Raw genomic sequence first — 22,941 nt, forward strand, 5'->3', positions numbered from 1 at the left:
GGTGTGGTTGAAGTGATTTGATGTGTATTATTCCTGAATAGAAACAGTTTTCCTTTATTTCCCCTTTATCAATTGTGTTATGCAACCTCTGAGCTATTTTGCTGATAGGTTCTAACACCCATATTAGAAGTGATCTCTTTGTTGTTTGACAACTTTTTAAAAGATCAGATCTTTAGGCTTTATTCTAGGGCAGTGGTTCTCAAAGTGTGGTCCCCAGACCAGTATCATTAGCATCACCTGAAAACTTGGTAGACATGCAAATTCTAAGGCCCCCTCTCAGACACACAGAATAAGAAATTTTGGGTAATGAATCCCGGAAACTTGTTTTATCAAGTTTTCCAGGTAATTTTGATGCGTGCTCAAGTTTGAGAACCACTATCTTAGGAGCAAAAGCTGCTATTTCCAGTTGCTCTTTTTATGTGGGGGGGGAGGGGCTCCGGGGGGGGGGGTAGAATCCCCTGGTCCAGGTGTTTTGAATGCACTTTATTGAATGGAATAAAGCGATGAATGCTCCTGGGCCCAATCTCTGCTTTTGTTTCATTAGCTCCTGTTTAAGTTTTCACTTGTGACTCTTTTTAGCAAAACTGCACTTACATTTGCCATCCTAGGATGAGGTTTTATCTGCTCTCGTTATCCACCAATCCAGTACCAGTTGCTTTTTACTTTCCGGGAATTCCTTAAATGTTGTCATTGGTACCCTTTCTTGATTTATAATCTTGAAAAAGTTTTATTCTTTTAAAAAATCCTTTTAGTTATATCAGTCAGACTTTGATGCTGGGGGGTGGAATATTGTTTGCTTCTGTCAAAATGTCATTTGAGTTAAATCCTTTTCTACTAAAGGCCCATTAGGAAATAAAATTGGCTTTCTGACTCCTTTTGATTCGTTTTGCAGAATTGTGTAAATTCATAACCCTAGGTAATTATTAAACTTTAGAACTGTAGAACAAATAATGGCAGCATTGGGTTGAACTTTAGAAATCATTTACTCCTGAATACCCATTTTACATAGGAGGAATCCAAGAGTTAGGGAGAGTAGCTTGCTGTAGTTCAGAAAGCAAGTTATTGCCAAGCTGAGGCTAAAACCTGGAATGGACTGATGATTCTCTGTTTCTAGAGGAAATGTGGAAGAAACAGAAGCAGAAGGACAACTTTATGTCCTGGACAAATTTAAGCCAAGGATAACTCCATTTTTGAACTTTATGTCTTGGAATAGAGTATCTTCTACATTTACACTGATCCAACTTTCAGAAAATTGGGCTGTTAGACGTCACAGAGGGAATTAGCAGCTGTTATAAGAAAAAGCAAAAGGATTGTTGCCAGACTTCATAAATCTTGGCATATTTGAGAAAACATCCCAATATTACATATGCTTATTCATGTGTGTAAACCTTTGGCTATGGTGCTTTGTCAGTATACATATGTTTTGCATTATAAGTTGGTCTGAATTCTGGATTGCATGTTTCTTAGTCCCTGAGAACCCAAGTGCCTTCCCCTCTTCTTCCGCCAGCTCTCCTTGCTTCATTTCTCCTAGTCGTTTGCTCTTCCCATTTCTTCTCTGCACAAAGCAGCAAAGAGGGTAGGCAACATGGTCAGAGCCGTCAAGAAGTTCATTCTAGTTCTTCTCCTAAACCCTGCCTTCCCTTCTAGCCTTAGTGGCAACTACCTTTTGATTTCCACCTGGTCCACAGTTTTAAGTTCAAACCGTATCAGCCATGCTTTAGCAGAGTGGAAAGTGGAAAAGTAAGTACTGTTTAAAGAACTGGGAAACTAGCAAAAAGTGGGTAGAGGATGTAATGAGGAAGTAACTCAACCACTCTCAAAGCTGGATAGGCACAGACTCTTGCCTATAGAAACAATCACTAAACTGAAATACGTGTCCTGAAAAAGCAATGTACAAGCACAGAGACATTATCAGATTGATTTTTTTACTCAGGTTTTAGCACAACCAACTTCTCTGAAAAATTGTGAGAGGAAAATAAAAACCATGTTTGCTCTGTAAATGGACTTATCCTAGAGTTTTCTGTTCTCGGTCATAGTCATACCCCATGTAGGGTGACCATGTAGGGTGAGTCATGAGGCATGCTGAAGCAGCAGAAACAAACCAGTGAGGAAAGGGAATAAAGCTAGGATTTAAGGGCCAAAGAAAGATCCTGAAATATTTGTTCTGTTGGCCTATGAGCAATAAATGAATTGGTATATGAAATACCAATTGTTAATCATTCCTTTGGTTTAGGCAGTTATTTTCAAACTTATTTTTAAGCAGATGAAATTTTTAATTTGTCAAATGAAAACTTATATGGAATCTCAGTGTAAAATAAAGAAAAAAAAGAGGTGGAAACAGAGTTACTCCAGTTGAAGCATCTCCACAAGGCACAATTAAAAAACACTGAGTTAAGGCATTCAAGACTCTTTTGAAATGCAGTAATAATTACCTGGGCGGTAGAACATATTAAGCTGTTTTCCAATAGCATCTTTGGAAAAATTAAATAAACCATGTCTGGAATACTGTGTTAGCTTCTGGGCACTGTAGTTTAAGAGAGGCATAGAAAACTTGAAATTCACCCAGAGTATAATTTCCACGTTTCAGTGTTTCATAGTGGAACTGAGATTTGGAATCAGTGATTTTTAATTCAAGTTCCACCTCTGCCATTTGGTACCTATGTGACCTTGGGCAATTCATCTCTCTCAGGCTCAATTTCCTATCTGTGAAGGGGAGCAGAATATGTCACCTGCAAATATTCCTTTTTGGCATAAGGATTATCTTGAGCTGGTTATTTTTAAGAAACAGTAGACATAGGAAAAGCTCTGAAAACCAAGTAGAAGTTACCCTTTTGTGAGAGACATTTAATTTATAGGGTAAACATCCATTTGTAAGGTTATCTTCCTCTCTGTACCAGGAGGAGGAAGATGATTAAATCTCTAGAAACTCTGATCGATGGACAAGACATGAACTTAGATCTGCATAACAACAATACCCTGGTATGGTTAACTGGCTCCCACTCCCCATACACATACACAACATCTTCTTTTGCCTTTAGCTGGAGGTAGTATGTAAAGTGATGGCTTGGACCATTTCGGAGAGTTACTCAGTTGTCCTGGGTCTCTCTCATGTGTACAGGAGGTATACATGTTATTAAACTTCTGTCTCTTTTTCTCCTGTTAATCTGTCTTTTATTACAGGGAGATTTCAGCCAAGAACCTAGAAGGGTAGAGGGAAAATTATTTTTCCTCCTCTATACCTGCTTTGTGGCCTGGAGGGCTGGTCTTTAGGGACTGCATTAATGAGTTCCTTTTCCTTCTGGCTTTTGTTGGGGTTTAGTCAATGGGAGGTACCAACAGGAAGTTGGAGAGTGGGAGAAAAGAGAGATTGGGACATCTATTCCAGATTCCCTTCTTGATGTAGTTTGGAATTGGCTTTCTTCTTCTACTGAACACCTCAGCTCCTGTCTGGTAGCTCTCCCCTGAAGTTCTCTACGGGTTCTGATTACTCCTCCTTCCCCTGACTCTTCAGGTAAGGGCGGTGGTAAAGGCTTCTGGTCTCTGTTGCTAACCCTGGAATGCTTCTCCTTCCCTGGTTTATTTCCCTTAATTTTTCCCACAACATTATAAGTAGTCTCTTTATTAAATTGTACTTTAGAATGTGCCACCTGTTTCCTGAGGGGGAACCCTGATTCAGTGTGAAAAAAATGTACCCAATTATTGGCATGTGTTTGAGTCTTTGGAAAATATTCCATAAAAGAAGTATGGGTATGTTGTTTCCTCAGGCACATTTATTATGGGAATAAGGCTATGGCCTTGGTATTTAACTATCTGTTGAGTCTTAAAATTAACTCTGGGCTTTTCTTACATTTCACTATTTGTGGGCTCTTAAGAATTGTGGAGTCCGCTTGAGTGCTCTGTACACCCATCATTCACTACTATAGAGCTTAGGTAAGTTAGTGGCCAGCCAACTCAGTGGTTTGCTCAACCTGGGGCTAAGGAAGCAATGGCCACAATTTTATCCTTGTGAGGGACAATAGGTAACTTGCCTATTGGTACTATAACCTTGGTCACAAATGGTTATTTTTGAGGATCAGTCAGGACAAGATGGCTGGCTCAGATCAAGCAGTAAAATATTTCAGTCTACTGATCTTGGCTCAGTTGTGTCCTCTTTGTCTAGGAATAGCAGTGATATAGTCTACAAAGGGAATAGAGAGGCGACTCAAATAATATACCAAACAGACTCTACATGAAGCCTTGCCAAAGAAGGTTTATATCCTTTTTTGGGAGGTGCAACTTGTTGTACCTTTCCTTTCTGACTTGGCTGTCAGGATATACATTGCTGTGTTTAAAACTCAATTACAGTAGTGATCTCTTCTTTAGTTTCTGGTACAACTATAAGTCCCTTTCTCATTAGTGATATCTAATTTCCGTTTGGTCTTTATTGAAGCATTTTGCGGATATTTATATTTTACTTAAGGTATTTTAAATTCATTAGTAAATAGGAGTATAAGTACTTGAGGGAGCCTTAATGAGGTATCCCCAAGAATATGGAAAAATGAGAACAACAAATTGCCCTCTGAAATCAACATGTGAGTCTAGGTAGATCTATACAATCACCTGAAAGAAGACAGCTCCCAGACCAGAATTACTGTTGTATTAATATATCTAAATGAAGACTACATCAATAAGAAGAGAATGTGGTCAGTTCGATGAGCATAGAAATAGCAGATTCAGGAAGGTACATGTTAGCTGTGTCCACACAAGTATGCTCAAGGCAGGAGAGAGCCTGAGCCAATTTATTTCTAGTACTTTGACCTGTTATTGAGAACATCCAATGAGATAGATACATCAAGCTACCCTGATGATTTTAAGCATTTGGTTAACTTGATTCTACTTGCAGATAACTTCCTGAGAATGATGTGGCTTTCCATGCACCATAACTACAGGGAGAAAAATATACTATTCCTATGAACTATGGCTAACCTGGTGTCTGCGACAGTTAATTCTCACTGTAAGCAAAAAAATAACATTTTAATGATTTAACCTTCCCTGTGGTATGACTATTGGGAGAGAATTCATGCTGAGCTGATTATTCCAGTCCATGTGAAGATTTTATTTTGCTTTGTCGATAAATGAATCGACATTTTGGTGTCTGTCTGAGTCGGGGGAGCTTAATTAGTGTGCATGCATTGCTGAGAGGTGGTATTTGCTCTCAGTGAGCTGACGATATCTGACTTTAGAAGCTGCAAGGCGGAGGGCAAACTGAGGACCATGGATAATTCACCAAAGTAATGAGCACCTTCCTGTGAGGCCTCTTGGGAGCTAGCCTGTAGGTTTTGTTTCATAATGGCATGCTATGTAGCTGAAAATGAGCATGCTTTTATTTTATAAAATGATAGGGCTTATAACAGTCTCTTAGGCAAGCTTTATCCTAGATTTAGGCTTCATCACAAGCCTGTGGTAAAATGTGATCACATTAACTTCTTTCCATTTTTTCTATGAAATGTTTGACCCACACGAAAGAATTTATGTAACATGTATGAAAGTTTTTAATCATCATAATAAAACAAACAACTCTAAACCACCACCTCATCACAGAACTAGCAAATTTCACATATTATTGAAATTCCTGCTTGTTCTTCCCTGATACCATATCACTGCTATATCTCCGAAGGAATTATTGTCTTGAATTCTACATGTAGTATTCCCTTGAATTTCTTTAGAGCTTTACCATATATGTAGATAACTCTAATTCATTTATTGCTTATTTTTGTGAAATTTTGAGCTTTATAAAAATTGTGTCATGCTGTATGTATTTTTCTGGGACATGCTTTTTTTACTTTAAATTATATTCTAAGGTTGTTCTATGTTGTTGCATATATCTGTAGTTGACTCATTTTTCCTGCTATATTATATTCCATCATATGACCATATCATAATTTGTCCCTTCTTCTGCCAATGAACATTTAGAATGTTCTCATGAATATTGTTAGAAGTATAAGATGTTCTCTAGGGCAATTACCTAGGAATAGAATTGCTGTATAGTAGGATATGCATGTCTTCTGTTTTTCCAGATCATGAAAAACATTTTTTATTCCAAAATCATTGAATGTATTTCTATTTCCAGCAATGTATGAAAGTTTCAGTTATACCACATTCTTGCCAACACTTGGTATTATAAAAATCTTATTTCTTCTTTAATTTGGTGAGTAAATCATATTAACTCTTTGTGATTTTACTTTTTTTTCTTTTGTTACTAATGAGTTTGAGCACTTTTTCATGTTTATTGGCCTTTCAGGTTTCATCTTCTGTGAAATGCTTGTTTGTGTCTTTTGCCGATTTTTATATTGGATATTGCTTTTTAATATGTATTTTAGGAGTTATGAATATAATCCTGGTACTAATTCTTTATTGGTTATATGTGTTACAGATGTCTTTCTCCAGTTTGTGGCTTGTTGTTTTACTTTCTTTATGGTGAATTTTGATCATCAGAATTTATTTGTTAATGTGCACCTATTTATTAATCTTCCTTTATGATTTAAGCTTTTTGAGTCTTATTTAAGAAATCCTTCCCTAATGCATTAACTGTTCATACTCAATTTACCATTGCCTGAATTCCCATTGGCTGGTATCTTGGCCTTAGCAACCCTTCCTGTCTCCACATATCTGGGAGTTCCTTAAAGTATGCAGTGAATGTATTCACAAACGTTATCTGCCCTCTACAGTTACCACATCACAATTGCCATTATGTTTTTCTTCTGTTCCACCCTCTCCTCCAGCCAGTAGCCACTGCCCTTGAAGCAGCTTAGTAGCACCTCACTATAGCTTGTATTGGGCTATCCTTCAGAAGATTGTCAGCATCTGTGCCTAGGATGCCATTTTCCGAAGGTACCTCTCCTTTGGGTGGAAGTGGGGAGAATGTCTGTCCCCCTAGCTATATATCACACTTCGTCCCCTAGGTACCAAAGCTACGTTGCTGCACATAAAGTTTCATAAAATCTCTTAACAAAAACAAAACAAAACCAAAACTAAATAAAAACAAAGTCCATGTTCATTTTTATAGTCACAATTAACTATCAGGTATAATACTATTTTAGTTAATACATAGTCTAGCAACATTTTTCAACTCACCCTTAGGTTGCATAAAGCTTCAGAAATAGTCCTTGCTCAACTATGAACAACAATTTATACTTCAAAACCAGGACCCTTAACATGTGCATTCAGTTTATTTGCTTTTCATGGCCTTGATTCCAGTATGAGGTGAGGAAATGATCAGATCTACATACTCTTCTTGGCATGATTTTGTTCTTTCAATTCCCTGGGAGCGAATATTTGGACAAAAAGGCCTACTTAGAATTTCTATGCATGAAAGATAATTTTCAGAGACACTCCAATATAAATTCATATTAAAAGTGTTCTTTAACTCTTCATAGTCCAGCTAAAGATGCACCTAATTTATTAAGCAGTATAGTTGAAATTTCAGTCTTTAGTCTCTGTATGCACCTTAATAATGACTACAGTTTTCTCCAAGAATGAAATGAAGGGATAATCTGCCCAAAAGCTGAACTGAATGTTAGATAAATGCTGGCAGAGAAAGAGTTAGGAAGTGTTCCTACCTTTTCAAATATTTGGGAGAGTTTGAGAAGGATTGGTGTAATTTTTCTTTAAACTTTCAGTAGAATTTACCAGTGAATCCCACTTGTCCTGGGCTTTTCTGTTTTGGGAGATTTTTGATAACTGATTTAATTTTTTTGCTTGTATCAGGTCTATTCAGATTTTCCATTTCTTCTTGAATCAGTTTTGGTAGTTTGCATGTCTCTAGAAATTTGTACATTCATCTAGGTTTTCAAATTAATTGACATGCAGTTACTCCTAAGTATTGTCTTATAATTTGTTTAAATTTTTGTAAGGTTAGTAGAACTATCCCCACTTGCATTTCTGGTTTTAGTTATTTGCAGTTTCTCTTTTTTATTCTTGGTCAGTCTACCTAAAGCTTTGTCAATTTTGCTGACTTTTTCAGAGAATCAGTTTTTGGTTTTGTTGATTCTATTGTTTTTCTGTTTTCTATATCTTTTCTCTCTGCTGTAAATTTTATTACTTCCTTCCCACTCCTAGTTTTGGGCTTAGTTTTCTCTTCTTTTTATTGTTCCTTAAGATATAAAATTAGATTATTGGTGTGAGATCTTTCCTATTTTTTTAATGTAGGCATTTACCAGCTATAAAATTCCCTCTGAGTATTGCTTTTAATACATCCTGTAAGTTTTGGTATGGCGTACTTTCTTTATCATTCATCTTAAAATAATTTACCTTGTGATTTCTTATTTGACCCATTGGTTAAAAGTGTATTATTTAGGGGCCAGCCTGGTGGTGTAGTGGTTAAATTTGCACACTCCATTTTGGTGGCCTGGGGTTTGCAGTTTCGGGTCCCAGGTGCAGACCTAGCACCACTCATCAAGCCATGTTGTGGCAGCATCCCACATAAAATAGAGGAAGATTTGCACAGATGTTAACTCAGCAACAATCTTCCTCGAGCAAAAAGAGGAAGATTGGCAACAGATGTTAGCTCAGGGCCAATCTTCCTCACCAAAAAAAAAAAGGAGTATATTGTTTCATGTCTACATACTTTTGAATTTTTAAGTTTACCTTTTGTTATTGATTTCTAGCTTTATTGTGTTGTGATCAGAGAAGATACTTTGTGTTACTTAAATATTTTAAAATTTATTCATAATTGTTTTGTAGCCTAACATGTTATTTGTACTGGAAAATATTCCATATGCACTTGTAAAGAATGTGTATTCTGCTCTTGTTGGTGAAATGTTTTGTATATGTCTGTTAGCTCTAGTTTTGTAGTGTTACTCAAAATCTCCTATATTTTTATTGATTTCCTAGTTGTTTAATCCATTTTGGAAAGTGGAACATTGGGTATCCAACTATTATTGCAGAACTGCCTGTTTCTCTCTTTTTCTGTCAGCATTTGCTTCATGTTTTTAGGGCTCTGCTTTTAGGTACATATATATTTATAATAGTTGTATCTTCTGGATGGATAAACCCTTTTATTGTTTTATAATATCCTTCTTTGTCTTTTGTACCAACTTTGACTTAAAAGTTTATTTTGTCTGATGTTAGTATAGACACCCCAGTTCTCTTTGGTTAGTATTTGCTGTCTCTTTCCATCCTTTCCCTTTCAGTTTATTTGTGTCTTTGGATCTAAAATGAGTCTCACGTATACAGCATATAATTAGACCATGTTTTTATGTCCATTGTGCCACTCTCTACTTTTTAATTGAAGAGTTTAATCTATTTACTTTTAAAGTATTAGTGATATGCAAGGACTTCTGCCATTGTGCTATTTATTTTCTACATGTGTTATGTATCTGTTTTTTTCCTCTTTTACTCCATTACTGCCATCTTTTGTGTTTAATTAATTTTTTTCTGGTGTACCATTTTGATTCCCTTATCGTTTCTTTTTCTACATTATTTTTTAGTTATTTTCTTAGTGTATATCTTTGGGATTTCAAATAACACCTTAAATTTATCCAAATCTATAAATTATAAATTAATTTAAACGTAATATCAACTTAGCTTCTATAGTATACAAAAACTGTGCTCCTATAAGCTCCATCCCTCCTCCTTTATGTTTTATGTCGCAAATTTCATTTTTATATATTATTTGCCTATTAATATAGATTTATAGTTTTTCTTTTATACATTTGTCTTTTAAATCATATAGGAAACAAAAGGAGGAGTTGTGAACCAAATATGCCATACTGTTAGCGTTATATTTGCCTATGTAGTTACCTTACCCAATGTTCTTTATGTCCTTATATGGCTTCGAGTTACTCTCTAGTGTCCGCTCAATTCAGCCTGAGTGACTTGCTTTTGCTTTTCTTGTACAGCCAGTCTACAGGTGACAAACTCCTTCAGCTTTTGTTTATCTGAGAATGTTTAATTTCTTCTTTATTTTGGAAGAATAGTTATGCAAAATAAAGAATTGTTGATTGGCATTTTTTTCATTCATTCATTTAAATATGTGATCTCACTGCCTCTTGCCTCTTGCCTCCATGTTTTCCGATGAGAAATTGGTTGTTAATCATTTGATGTTCCCTTGTATGTGATGAGTCATTTCTCTTGCTGCTTTCAAGATTCTCTCTTGGTCTTTTGACAGTTTGTTTATAATGTATCTTGGTCTGGACCTCTTTGAATTTATCCTACTTGGAGTTTGTTGAGCCTCTTGGGTGTGTAAATTCACGTCTTTAGTTAAATTTTGGAAGTTCAGCCATTATTTTTTCAAATATTCTTTCTCCCCCATTTTCTCTCTCCTCTCTTCTAGGACTCCTACTGTGCATATGTTGGTACACTTGATGGTGTCCCACAGGTTTCTTTGGCTGTCTTAATCTTTCTTCATTCTTATTTCTTTCTGCTTCTCAGACTGGATGATTTTAATTACCGAACCTTCAAGTTCACTGATTATTTTTTCTGACTGATCAAGTCTTCTACTAAACCTTTCCAGTGAATATTTCAATTTGATTATTGTACTTTTCAGCTCCAGAATTACTGTTTAGTTCCTTTTCATAATTTCTATTTCTTTATTGATGTGCTCTGTTTGGCAAGACGTCATTCTCCTGCCTTCCTTTAGTTCTTTTTCCATTGTTTCCTTTTATTCTTTCAGCATATTAAAGTTTTTGTCTAGTAAGTCCAATGTCTGGGCTTACTCAATGATAGTTTCTTTTTTTTCCCTATAAATGAGCCATGCATTCTTATGTCTTTGCATGCCCCATAATTTCTTGCTGTTGTTGTTGAAAACTGGTCATTTTTAACATTATAATGTGGTAACACTCAATATCAGATTTACCCCCTCCTTGTGGGATTTGTTGTTTTGGTTTGTCAGGGGTTGTAGCTTATTGTTTGTTTAGTGACTTTTCCAACATATTTTGTGAAGACGGTATATTTGTCATGTGTGGGCGCTGAAGTCTCTGTCCAATTAGCTTAGTATTTAGCTAGTGATTTGACAGATATTTCCTTAAACTCCTGGAGCCAAAAAAAGATCTTTCAGGCTTTGCAGCTGGGCTCTTTGTGTGTGTGTGGGAGTAAGCCTTCTACACTCAGACAGTTTACAACTCTGCCTTTGCCTTTACTTCCTTCTTGTGCAGAGCTTGAATGTCAGCCAGAGGGGCAAGCTTAGGGACTTCTTTCTTTCTTTCTGAACATGTGTCTCACCTTAGGCATATACATGGCCTTTTAAATTTATGAGAATACGTGGGAGATTTTCCTTTTGCTGAGGAAGATTTTCCCTGGGCTAACATCTGTGCCAATCTTCCCCTGTCTTTTAGTATGTGGGCTGCCAGCACAGCATGGCCACTAACAGAACGATATAGGTCTGCACCCGGGAACTGAACCTAGGCCGCCAAAGTGGAGCACACTGAACTTAACCACTAGGCCACTGGGGCTGGCCTATGCGGGAGCTTTTATTCCTCAAGCATCTTACTCAGCCTTTCCTCCCTGGCTTTTTATTGTGCCTATTATTTCCCTCAGTGGATATCCATTGTCTCAGATGGAAGCTGTTAGTTCATTTGCTTTTAAAATATTTTTGACAAATGATGCCTTCGGCAAACTCACTTCTCTACCATGAGAGAGTTCCAGGTTAGGCAAAATAAAGGCAAGCTTTTTGTGTTAGTCCTTCAGGGAACCACCAGTCAAGTCAAAATGAACAATCACAATTCTTTGAAAACAAGGTCCACTCTGCTCCCTCTGGTACCAGGAACCCATTCTGAGAATGTGGACTGATGTCTTCAAGAACCCCACTAAGCTGGGAAGGTGTGGATGTGGCAGTGGTAAGTTAAAATGCCACAGGGGCTGGCCCAGTGGTGTAGTGGTTAAAGTTTGCATGCTCCACTTTGGTGGCCCCGGGGTTCATAGGTTTGGATCCTGGGCATGGACCTAGCACCACTCTCCAAGCCACGCTGTTCTGGCATCCCACATAAAATACAGAAAGATTGGCACAGATGTTAGCTCAGTGATAATCATCCTCAAGCAAAAAGAGGAAGATTGACAACAGATATTAGCTAGGGACACTCTTCCTCTCTCACACACAAGAAATGCAACAAAGCTCTCTTACCAGGTTTTAATCACCTTTTCCTTGTCTTTAGTGTTTGCTTGGTTGCTATAAACTTTGACTGTTTTCTGAAGTTCTGATAAAGTTGATTTTGATCGTTTTTTTCATTTTTTTTGTGGAGGGATGGGCCCTTGGATCCCCTGCTCCACCATTTTCACTGATGTCCCGCCCACTGTGTGTTATTACAATCAATATTTTGTTAATTAGAATGAGCAAAAACAGGTCATAAGCCATCTCAAAGTGGTTGAATTCTATCTGGGCATAGGCCACAGTATATAAAGCCACAGAGTAATAGTCAAGATGGAGGAAGCATCAAAAATCAAGTAACCTAATTGGAAGACTCTTTCCATTATACTAAATTATCTTTATGGCCAGCTAGAAAGGTTCTGAGTACAAGTCAATGTTGGAGAAGTCATCTGTATTTTAATTTCAGATTATTAGTAAATAAATTTCTTTCATGTTGCCTTACTTTTCAGAGAGGTGTCCATAAGTAGCCAGAAGCCATCTGACTATTTATCCTCATCCTAACAACAGATGTTACTGGGCTATGAGGCCACCTTCCATGTTTGCCATGTAGTCAGTCTATTTGACTTCATCTGTAGCAAAATTCTCTTTGCCTCTCACCTTTTCCTCTGGATTGTTTCTTTTTAATGTACACTATCTTTTTCCTCAATGACTAATGAGAATGCACAGGCATTCATTTGGGACTTGGTCACTGTTTTCTGTCCTCTTCTGATGCATTATTCCAACTAGAGTTCTCTTTTCCAGAATCTGTATTGGCTCATTTTTTTTCTGTTGGTAGAAATTGCATTTTGTTTACTTCCCCTTAGCCCAAGTAATTACATAATGTGCAAAATCAGTACCCAGAGACAATCAATTAAAATGTTCTTTCTTAGTCTAGGGCTGTTGACTTGCCCCAGGTCTGAGTAGAAAATTGAATGAATAGCAGCGATTTGAGATATTCTACCATTTCCCCCCATAAGTGTGCTCATACTTCCCAGACTATATGTCACCTTGGTGAATGAGTCATATGGACTTTCTGTGTCAGTTTTTCTCATGGACCTTTGATGAGAGCTAACGTTCAGTGTGCTCGTCCTTGTTATTGACTTATTTGACTTATTGGGAAATTTGGCTGAGAGCATGTGACTTAGCCTTAATGGAAAGAAGATAAATTGGATATAGCCTCTGATAATTCTGTGTGTGAGTGTGTGTGTGTGTGATTTCATTTTATTGGCACCTTTAATGAGGAAATAGTTTCAATATTTTTCAGTTTTTCATGAAAAAGTAATAGCAAAAAAAAGGAAATGAAGGCTCAAGTAACTATTAATAAGAACTTGGAGTATGTTTAAGTATAGTGTAGACATTCTGCTAATATTTGCTGTGAAAGGTGAGGAAGAACCTTACAGCAGAGTGTTCCATTTTGTTATTAATGTGGCTGGTGACACTTGTTCCTTGTAATTCATTTGAATGTCTTGTAACTCTGGATGGAACTTCCTGGCCTCTTGTTACTCGTGCTATCTGTGGAAGACAAATGGATATCAGCAGTAGTGCTGTTTTCTGTGCTTTCAGTCAAGGGACTGAGAAGTTTCTAGAACAATCTTCCACATTGTGGCACTTTGCCTGAGGCTAGTTCAAGGCAAATTTAACAATTATTTTTAATAATAATAAAATAATAGCTATTAGTTATCAATACATACCAGGTGACAGTTACATTTTAGACATTATTTCTAAATCTTGAAACCTTGATATTTTTAGCTCCACTTTATATGTGAGGAAACTGAAGAACGGAGGGGAGATAACTTCCCCCAGGTTACACAGCGAATGGTTCAAGCCCAGGTCTCCCTAAATGCAGAGCACTATCTCTCTCTTTTAACTGTGCCTCAATGCTTTTCAAGGATTCTAGTTGGTTGTTGGTACCATATATGCTTCCTTTTCGGTTCCTTGTCTTCACAAAGCTATCATTTGAACATCTGCTTTATACTAGGCACTGTGCTTACCATATGTTATCATTAAGACTCACAGTAGCCTTGCAAGGTAAATACAAGTATCTACATTTTACAGATGAAATGATTTTCCATTATGCTGTGCCACCTCTCCTTGCTCTATTAAAGAGTCACCTCTTGTCCCTGGGTTAGATACTTTCAGCCATGCTCTGGCCCTTCCCTCCCTATCCTCGTTATAACTTCCCAGACTCATGTTCCAGGTGATTCCATCATCTTGTTTCTACGTGCTTGATGGGTACTAAAGATTTCCTATATTTCCTTTCTGATTTGTTAGCATTCCCTTAGGGACCCAAAAGTTTACTGCTCTCTCTAAAGATGTGGACTTCCCCAAGCTTAGTGTTCCTCAGCTGTGATGGAAATTTACCACAGACGTAACATATACCTGGGCCCATATCAAATCACCTCCATAGGACTCATGGACAAGGCGAACTGTCTTAATCTTCTCAGGCTGCTATAACAAAGCATCATAGACTGGGTGGCTTAAACAACAGACATTTATTTCTCACATTTCTGGAGGCTGGGAAGTCTAAGATCAAGGTGCCTGCAAAGTCAGGTTCTGGTGAGAGCCCTCTTCCTAACTTGCAGATGGCTGCCCTCTTACAGTATCGTTGCATGGCAGAGGGAAGAAGAGGAGGCAAGCTCTCTGGTGTTTCTTCTTATAAAGGCACTAATCCCATTATGGGGCCCACCCTCATTACCTTATCTAAACCTAGTTACCTTCCAAAGGCCCCACGTCCTAATACCATTACACTGGAGGTTAGGGCTTCAATATATGAATTTTGGGAGGACACAAACGTTCAGTCCGTAACAGAGAACCAACACAAATAAATATGCAGATGCTCATGCTGCTTGCTGTGCAGTGAGTAATAAAGTCCTCTGCCTCTGACCTAGGAGTCTTTCGTCTCTTGTCAGTATCCGCGAAATAGTGTATTTTCTCTTTTTAGGTTACTAGTAGGGTAAAATCCTGTACCCTTCATAGTTCTAGACAACTGCTCTACCTGAGGTTTTTCAGTCTAGCTTATGGGAACAGCTTTTATTCCTAGCTCTGTGTGAGTGCTGGCTACTGTTCCCTTCAATCCTTTCAGGTTGTTCTTTCCCCACCCTTGGTTGTTTCCTCAGGTGCGTGTTCTGATCAGTACTCTGCTGAATAGTCTAGGAGGATACTCTGTTGACCTCCAGGGTTCCCTCTGTTGCTTTCTCCTCTCTGAGCATCTGTCTTTCCAACTCTAGTCTCCTTGTTCTTATACTCTCAGTCCCCTCCTCTTTAACTCAGGGAATCTATTAGGTTTCTTCTGTGTTCTTGCTCCCTGCACCCTGCATGCTCCTGGAAATTCTTTCCAGGTACTAAACTGGTACAATAATTTGTTTTAGGGATCCCTGTTCTTTGTTGCTTGGTGTCCTATGTATTCAAAACTCTTGTTTCTTATTGTGTCTGTTTTTTGGGTTGTTTCAGGTGAGGGGATAGTCCAGTCCCTGTTACTCCATCTTGGCTGGAAGTGGAAATTGAATCTTTGTCTTTTGAAAGTGGATTTAATATTTAGAAACAGCCCAAGGAAAGGGGTAAGTAACCCAAATGAATAAGATTGGCCATCAAGCTGGTTAATTCCTCCAAAAACGGTAGTAGTAAAATAACCAACCTACTTTTTTCCCTGTGGTCTTAGCATTTCTGTGGTTTAGATTATTTTTATAGAGGGGAGTTTTAGTGGACTTCCTCCACCCTCCGCTCTTCTCTCTTCTGATTTACTTGGCACTGTAACCTATGGAGGACTAAAAATTCTGAGAAAAAAAGTAGGGTTATATTTTTATCATCATCCATTCTTTCCCAACATCACAATGAACTTAATCAACATATTATATGACTTTTCCCTTTTTGATATCTCTTATAATCTTCTCACTCTCAGTGTCATGTCTCAGGCTGAGGCCCTTGTTTCTTTTTTCTGGATTATTATACGCCACTCCTACTTCATCTTACTCTTTTCCTCTCCTTCATATTAAGGCCAGAGTAACTTTCTGAAAAAAGCAAAAAAAAAAAAAAAAAAAATCTGACTATGTCATTTTGGCCTTCAGAATGGTTCCTCCTGGGGTGTAAAATACTGTCCAGCTTCCTTTGTGCCCACAATCTGATCTTTGCTTATATTTCTCACTTTATTTTACATAACAATCTCTACCGTCCACAGAATTAAAATCCACAAATGAAAGTATTGTAAAGTGTTCTAAACTCCAACCAAGTGAGATAACTCTGCTTTTCTTATACAGGTCCTGCTCTGTTCCATCCTGGAGCACTTGCTTATGCTATCTTCTTTTCCAGGAATATACCATTTTGCCTGCCTTCAAAGATATTTCTCAAATAACTACACCATAAGGCCTCCTCAGAGGCCTCCAATTGGAATAAATTCCTTTGTCCCTTATTTTTCCATAGCACATTGCCTGCACCTGCCTTAGAGCGCTGAGTCTGCTTTGTTTTACTTTGTTTTACTATTTCCCTCAGTGGACTGTGAGGCCCTGGAGCACAGGGACTTACTGCCTTATTTCTCTTCCTGGTCATCATAGCATCTATCCAAGGGCCTTGTAACTAGTATGTACTAAATAAATATTTGTTGGATTGAAATTGATTAAATTAGGAAATTTTTTAGCACTTAAGAATAAATCAATAATGCTTTCATTCACTGGCATCTGCAATCTGGTCTGAGCTCAGTGAAACAGCAAGTAAATAATTAGTCTTCGGGCTCCTTGTCTCTTCAAGGTCAACCTGCACCCAGAAACTTTATTCTGTCCCCTGAATGCCTACCTTCTCTAGGCAGTACCCTCTGATAGTGGCTTCAAACATGGTTATGTCCCTGATTCATCTGGGGGAGTTTTCTTTTTTTAATAATGCAGTTTGCTGGGTTCCTTCTCAGAACTACTGATTTGGAATCTCTGGGGCTGGGGCTCAGAAATTTGTATGTTTAACAGGCACTTCGCCTTTGGTGACACTTAAAAAGAGCCAGACTTGAGTCTGGATTATCCCCTTACTGACCCTGCTGTCAAAATTTATCTACTCTTAGTCTCCTGCTTTTGGGACCCAGCTTTCAGCTAGCTGGCATTTTGAAAAGTGGTTTGATATACTTTCAGACTCCCATTCACTAAGTTATTAATGTCTAATTTCTTTCAAGGACACTTACTTTTTAATAGGGCACTCTTAAAGATGCCGTGTAAAACATTGCCTCTAAGAAATGGCAATGTTTGGACTTTTTAGTAGGAAAAAGAGTTGATCCCTTTAAATAATAGTAATTTTGAAATTGCTGTGGGAAGCAGGTAAGGGTTGTAGAAAATGCAGAGTTTTGTTAAATTACTTCTCTGTTAATTGCTCATGCATTAAGATTGGGATAGGGTTGGAAGATATAATTAGCAGTATCTCACATCATGCTACAGGGAAAACAGGAGAAAACAGGGAAAAATCGAAGGCCCAATGGACTTTGATTCCTTTTCTACCAGAGTAGGCAGTTTGCAAATGGCTGTGAACAGGTCACAGTCAGGATTTTAGAAAAAATTTAAGAAGTTTCCTAAAAGGGAGGGAAGACAATTTAAAAGTTTTTTAAGAGGATACAAAGAAAACTAGTAGAGAAACAGTTTATTTCCAGTTAAAAATCAAAGGATACCACAGAGTTCCTATTTTTTTTAAACTTTAATCTGTTACTATATTTCTTGACTTCTTTATTTTAGAATGTGTCATTAATAGATACCACTATTTTTTTTTATGAAGTTCTGTTTTTGTGGAAAAAGGCATGTTCGTGTCTGGAGATATGTACTAGATGCTTGGAGTCTCAGCTAACCATGCTTACGGCCAAAGTATGATTATGAGGCTTATAGGACTCTAATCCAGTTCTCTCCAGACATACTTGATCACCCACCCCATCAAAAAATGTATGCATACCAATATATATGCGTTTATTTACAAAGTATTACATATAAAACTGATTTAATGTATCAGGAGCATTATAAAACATACAGAAATAGAAATAAAAATAGATCATATATGTGGAAATTTTAATGTTTTCTTCCCAAAGTCCAGTGGATTGTTTCCAGTATTCATGGGACATCTGCAAACCCCTTTGGATGCCACTACTCTTTCCTGTTGTTCTCAGACTTAGGTTGAGCATTAGAATCACCTTGGGATGTTCAAAAGGCAGTTGGCTTCTTGTGCCCTACCCCAGGTCTATTGAATTGGAATCTCCATGGCTGGAACCTGGGAGCCTATATTTCAAAAAAGCTACCCCAGGGAATTCTGATGCCCAGTCAAGCTTGGGAAATATTGATCTAACACCAAAGGTCACCTAGTGGCATTTACTCTCTAGGGTCATGGTTTTCAGCCTTGGTTACATACTGGAACTACTTGGGGAACTTTAAAAATGCTGATGTCTGAGTCCCACCCCCAGAGACTTATAATTGGTCTGAAGTGTGGCCTGGGCTTTGGAATTTTAAAGCTCCCCAGGTGAATCTGATGTGTAGCCAAGGTTGAGAACCACTGCTGTGGTGGAGAGGATGAAACAGGCTCTGAGAAGCTGTACTAGGATTGTTTTGGTTACAAGTTATACAAATCCAAGGTAGCTTAAGCAAAAAGAAATTTATTGGTTCACCTAAGATGTCCAGGGGTTGTCCAATTATAGACATGTCTGGATTTAGGGACTTAAACAATGCAATCACGGATATTACTCTATCTTTCTTTATGTCTCTTGACTCTCCTTTCCTCTATATGGTTATGTTCTTGTGTAAGCTTTCTCCATATGGCTGGGGAAATAGGACAACAACAGCTCTAGGTTTATGTGATCCTTATAGTTTGCAGTCCTAGAGAAAGAAAAAAACTGTTCACTCTCGTAGTTTATATATCAACTCTTAGGGGAGACTTTGACTGTTCTAACTTGCTTCAGGCATCTATTTCTGAACTAATCATGGTGGCCAGATACATGGGGTAAGCTGGGTCACATGCCAACACAAGTTGTCTTGAGGGTGGGGCTTATTAGATGATGGTCTCACTTAAACCTCATGGAATGAGTTTCCCATAAGAAGGGAGGTTTGGTTATAAGAAGAAAAGAGAAAGGAATATTATGCTGGGCAGATGATATCACAATCCACTACAGAGGTGGACTTTGTACATTTAATCCTGTTTTGACGGTGCTAATGGCACTGTTTGGAATATTCATAGAGTCACAATGCCCTAAGACAAAAAGAATGTCTATTTAAGGTTGAACACTATGTAAGGCTTGTCTTACCTGAAATCAAGTTATACATTCTTATAGAAGCTAAAAAACAATTTCCCTTTCCAATGGAAGTGTCAACTGAACCCTACTTTACGAATTGGCTAATTGTTCTTCCCTGCTGTGGCTATTAACTGCTGAGAACTTGGAAGGAACTGGATTTTTTTTAGAGAGAGACTGTGTTTGATGAACACCTTAAGCCCCATGAGCCGGTCATCCAATTGTTTAAAATTCAGTGGACAAGAAATCCCTGTTTTGGGCTGTTGGTTTACAGATTGATAAGGCATTGCTCTTGGTATAGTGCTCAAGGTAGTGAAAATGGTAGAGCTATTAGAATTCTGATATTGTCAGAATTGGTACTATGCGAAAACCCAGCTCAGAGTCCCTCTCTGAGACAGTGCAGTATATTCACAGTTGAAGTCCTGCCCCTGAAAATCTGATTGTCAATTGGGAAAAGCACTTTTAGAGTAAGCTTCCTCTGTAATTGGTTAACAGTCTTCTTTCTCCATGGAATCAAGTAATAGAAAAATAAATGCAGAGTAAATAGAATTTCATGCTTGTGCAAGTCACTGGCAAAATCATCCTTGGGTCATGCAGGAAGAGATGTTCTGTTTAGAGGAAAATTGTCTGGAAGGGACAGTTTATTTCAGTCTTGCTTCTCTTATTTATCCTATTTGAAGTACTGGTTTTAAAATGCTCATTCTTTGTAGAGAGACGTACTGGGAAGGAGGGGACTTTGCAACTGTCCTAGGGACCAGATGAGCTATTGCAGTGATTTATTTGTGCAGATTTTAAATACTAGAAAACTCCTTCAAGGTTAATTATACAAAAAGAGAGAAGAGCATATTAAAACAAAACTGTTATCTAAAGCATCTACTAATTTTATCTGTTGGGCGGAAAAGTGAAGTAGACAGTTTGCCTTAGCAGATAAATTACCTCAACTTTGTTGGGTCTCTTTGCGTTGTGTATGTGTGTGTATGTCTGTCTTTCTCTCTCTCACACATACACACACAGCCCCCTTACTGTCTCATCCTATGACTCACTCTTGCTTCTATGTTGTATGCATTTTCTATTGCCTCTGTAACAAATTACCACAGATAATACAATGCGAATTTATTATCTTACAATTCTAGAGGTCAGAAGTCCAGAAGTCCAACATGAGTCTCAGTTGGCTGAAAGTCAAGGTGTTGACAGGGCTGAATTCCTTTCTGGAGGCTCTAGAGAAGAATCTGTTTCCTTTCCTTTTCTAGTTTCTAGAGGCAACATTCTTTGGCTTGTGGCTCCATCCTCCATCTTTAAAGCCAGCAATGGCCAGTCAAATTTTTGTCATGTGGCATCACTCTGACCTACTTTTTTGCCTCCCTCTTCCACTGTTAAGGACTCTTTTGATTATATTGGATCCACCCAGCTAATCCAGGATAATCTCTCTATTTTAAAGTCAGTTTATTAGCAACTTTAATTCCATCTACAGCCTTAGTTCCCTTTGGCCATATAGTCTAGCATGTTCTCAGATTCTGGGGGTTAACATGTGGACTTCTTTGCTAGAATTGGAGTGGGGGTGTGTTATCCTGCTACCTACCACACATTTCAAATGCTCAAGGCTTTTATTCTATTCGTTGGCTGCCCAGAATCCCTGACACTCATGTAGGACCGTTATTTCCTAAAGATCTTGGAGTGTAATACATAGATAGGAATATCAGAATAGGAGGCATAAGGGTTGGGTTGGAAAACAGCCTCTCCACTTATGAGCTGTGTGAACTTGGGCAAGTCATTTAACTTTGAAGCCTCAGTTTCCTCATCCATGGCCTTTCCCCCTTCCTCTATCAAAGCATACCTATTTTGTACCCATTCTAGCAGGCCTTAACTGAGAACTCAAGTTAATCTGGAAAACTAATTCAAGCTAAGGCATTAATAATTGGTAATGGTTTCATACATCACCACTCCCTTCTCTCCAACCCTCATACACATATACCCTCTCAAGTACCATTTATATTTTATAAGAATAATTCACCTGGAAGGAAATCATTTTATTAGAATACAGTAAAAGTAACTGGATTAGGCTGCTGCCTATCTTTTAAAGTTGGCTTTGTCCCTGAGCATTTAAGAAGAAGGTATCTATAGAATGACCAGAGGGCCTGATTTACCCAGGATATTCCTAGTTTATGCCTGTTTCCTTGTTTTACTCTTAAGTGTCTTCATTTGGATGATAAATTTATATGGTCATTGTATTTATTTGGCACTTGTCAATGTCTTAGGTATATTTATAAAATTTCCCGTCTGCCTTAGACTTTCATGAAAGCAGAGGCATTTTAATTACTTTTGTAGTTTCTCCTGTAAGACAGCTAGAATCTGCATACCATGGCTTCTGGGTAGCTATTTCTGACTGACTATATGCCGTATTCACATTTCAGCCATCATTATTTCTCCAAGTAAAGTTTATAGACTATCTGTTATGAACTGAATTGTGTCCTCCCCAAATTCATATGCTGAAGCCCTAACCCTCAAGTTTGACTGTATTTGGAGATAGGGCCTTTAAGGAGATAATTAACATTAGATGAAGTCGTGAGGGTGAGGCCCTAATCCACTAGGACTGGTGTCATTATACGAAGAGGGTGAGACACCAGGGATGTACACAGAAAAGGCCAGGTTGAGGACACAGAAACGAGACAGCCATCTGCAAGCCAAGGAGAGAGGCCTTAGGAGAAACCAAAGCTGCCAACACCTTGATATTGGACTTTCAGCATTTAAAATTGTGAGAAATAAATTTCTGTTGTTTAAGCCACCCAGTCAGTGGTAATTTTTTATGGCAGCCCTAGCAGGCTAACGTATTATCTGTAAAAGAAGCAGTTAGAGAGCTTGTTGAAAATGCAGTTTCCTGGGTGCTATCCCAGATTTAATCAGAATCTCTTTGGTGGGGCTTAAGGAAGCTCTGTATTTTCTTCAGGTGATTCTTATACACACTAAATTTGAGAACCACTGAAACAGGGACTTCACAGCACTAAAAGGAGGGCTTTTCTCACATGTCTATATCATGTCAAATCTTGGTTCTCTCTTCAGGAACTTTCTACCTGGGTATCAGCAGAAAATAGGGATTGAATATCCCAGTTATCTTTGGGATATCTGGAGTTTTCAATGAAAATTCCAGAAAGCCTGGAGGCTATGGAGACTATATATGTAAGATGAATCAAGAAATAGAGGAATACATCATTTTAGGGGAAACGGTATCAAGACTAACCTAGAACTGGCCCTTTAAAAAGGTCATTGGGAAAGCCATTAAAGCTGGATTTGACCATTGCCCACCTTCTTCCTCACTGCCCTTCTTCCTCCTCTGGAGCTAGTGAATAATATTTGGAAATACTGCTTTGCCCCTTTCCTGGAGGATGCTTAAAAAGCTTTGGCTTTCAGGTCTTTGTTTCTTGAGGAACTCCCCCTAATACAGGTGCGTTTAGTCCCCAGAGATTGAATTCCATCTCAGTGGAGGCTAGAATAGGGACAGAGCAGCTAAGAGACATGGATTCAATTGATAAATATCCTATTTTACAAGCTTGAGATGTTCATGCCTCAGAAGTTAGGTGCAACCTCGATGTCAGACCTAGGTGTAATTAGCATG

At 38.1% G+C, this 22,941-nt stretch overlaps 1 long non-coding RNA gene across 2 annotated transcripts in view; it reads left to right on the plus strand.

Moving 5' to 3' along the window:
• The window catches only part of LOC106824854 (uncharacterized), a 219,234-nt gene that overhangs the window by 172,509 nt on the left and 23,784 nt on the right, over positions 1-22,941 (plus strand). For both annotated transcript variants that reach the window (XR_011499897.1, XR_011499898.1), the window contains exon 4: positions 15,551-15,657. This is a non-coding gene — a long non-coding RNA (uncharacterized lncRNA). The remainder of the gene's footprint in view (positions 1-15,550; positions 15,658-22,941) is intronic.

Source organism: Equus asinus, chromosome X, assembly GCF_041296235.1.
Source record: "Equus asinus isolate D_3611 breed Donkey chromosome X, EquAss-T2T_v2, whole genome shotgun sequence".
Classification (NCBI taxonomy): Eukaryota; Metazoa; Chordata; class Mammalia; order Perissodactyla; family Equidae; genus Equus; species Equus asinus.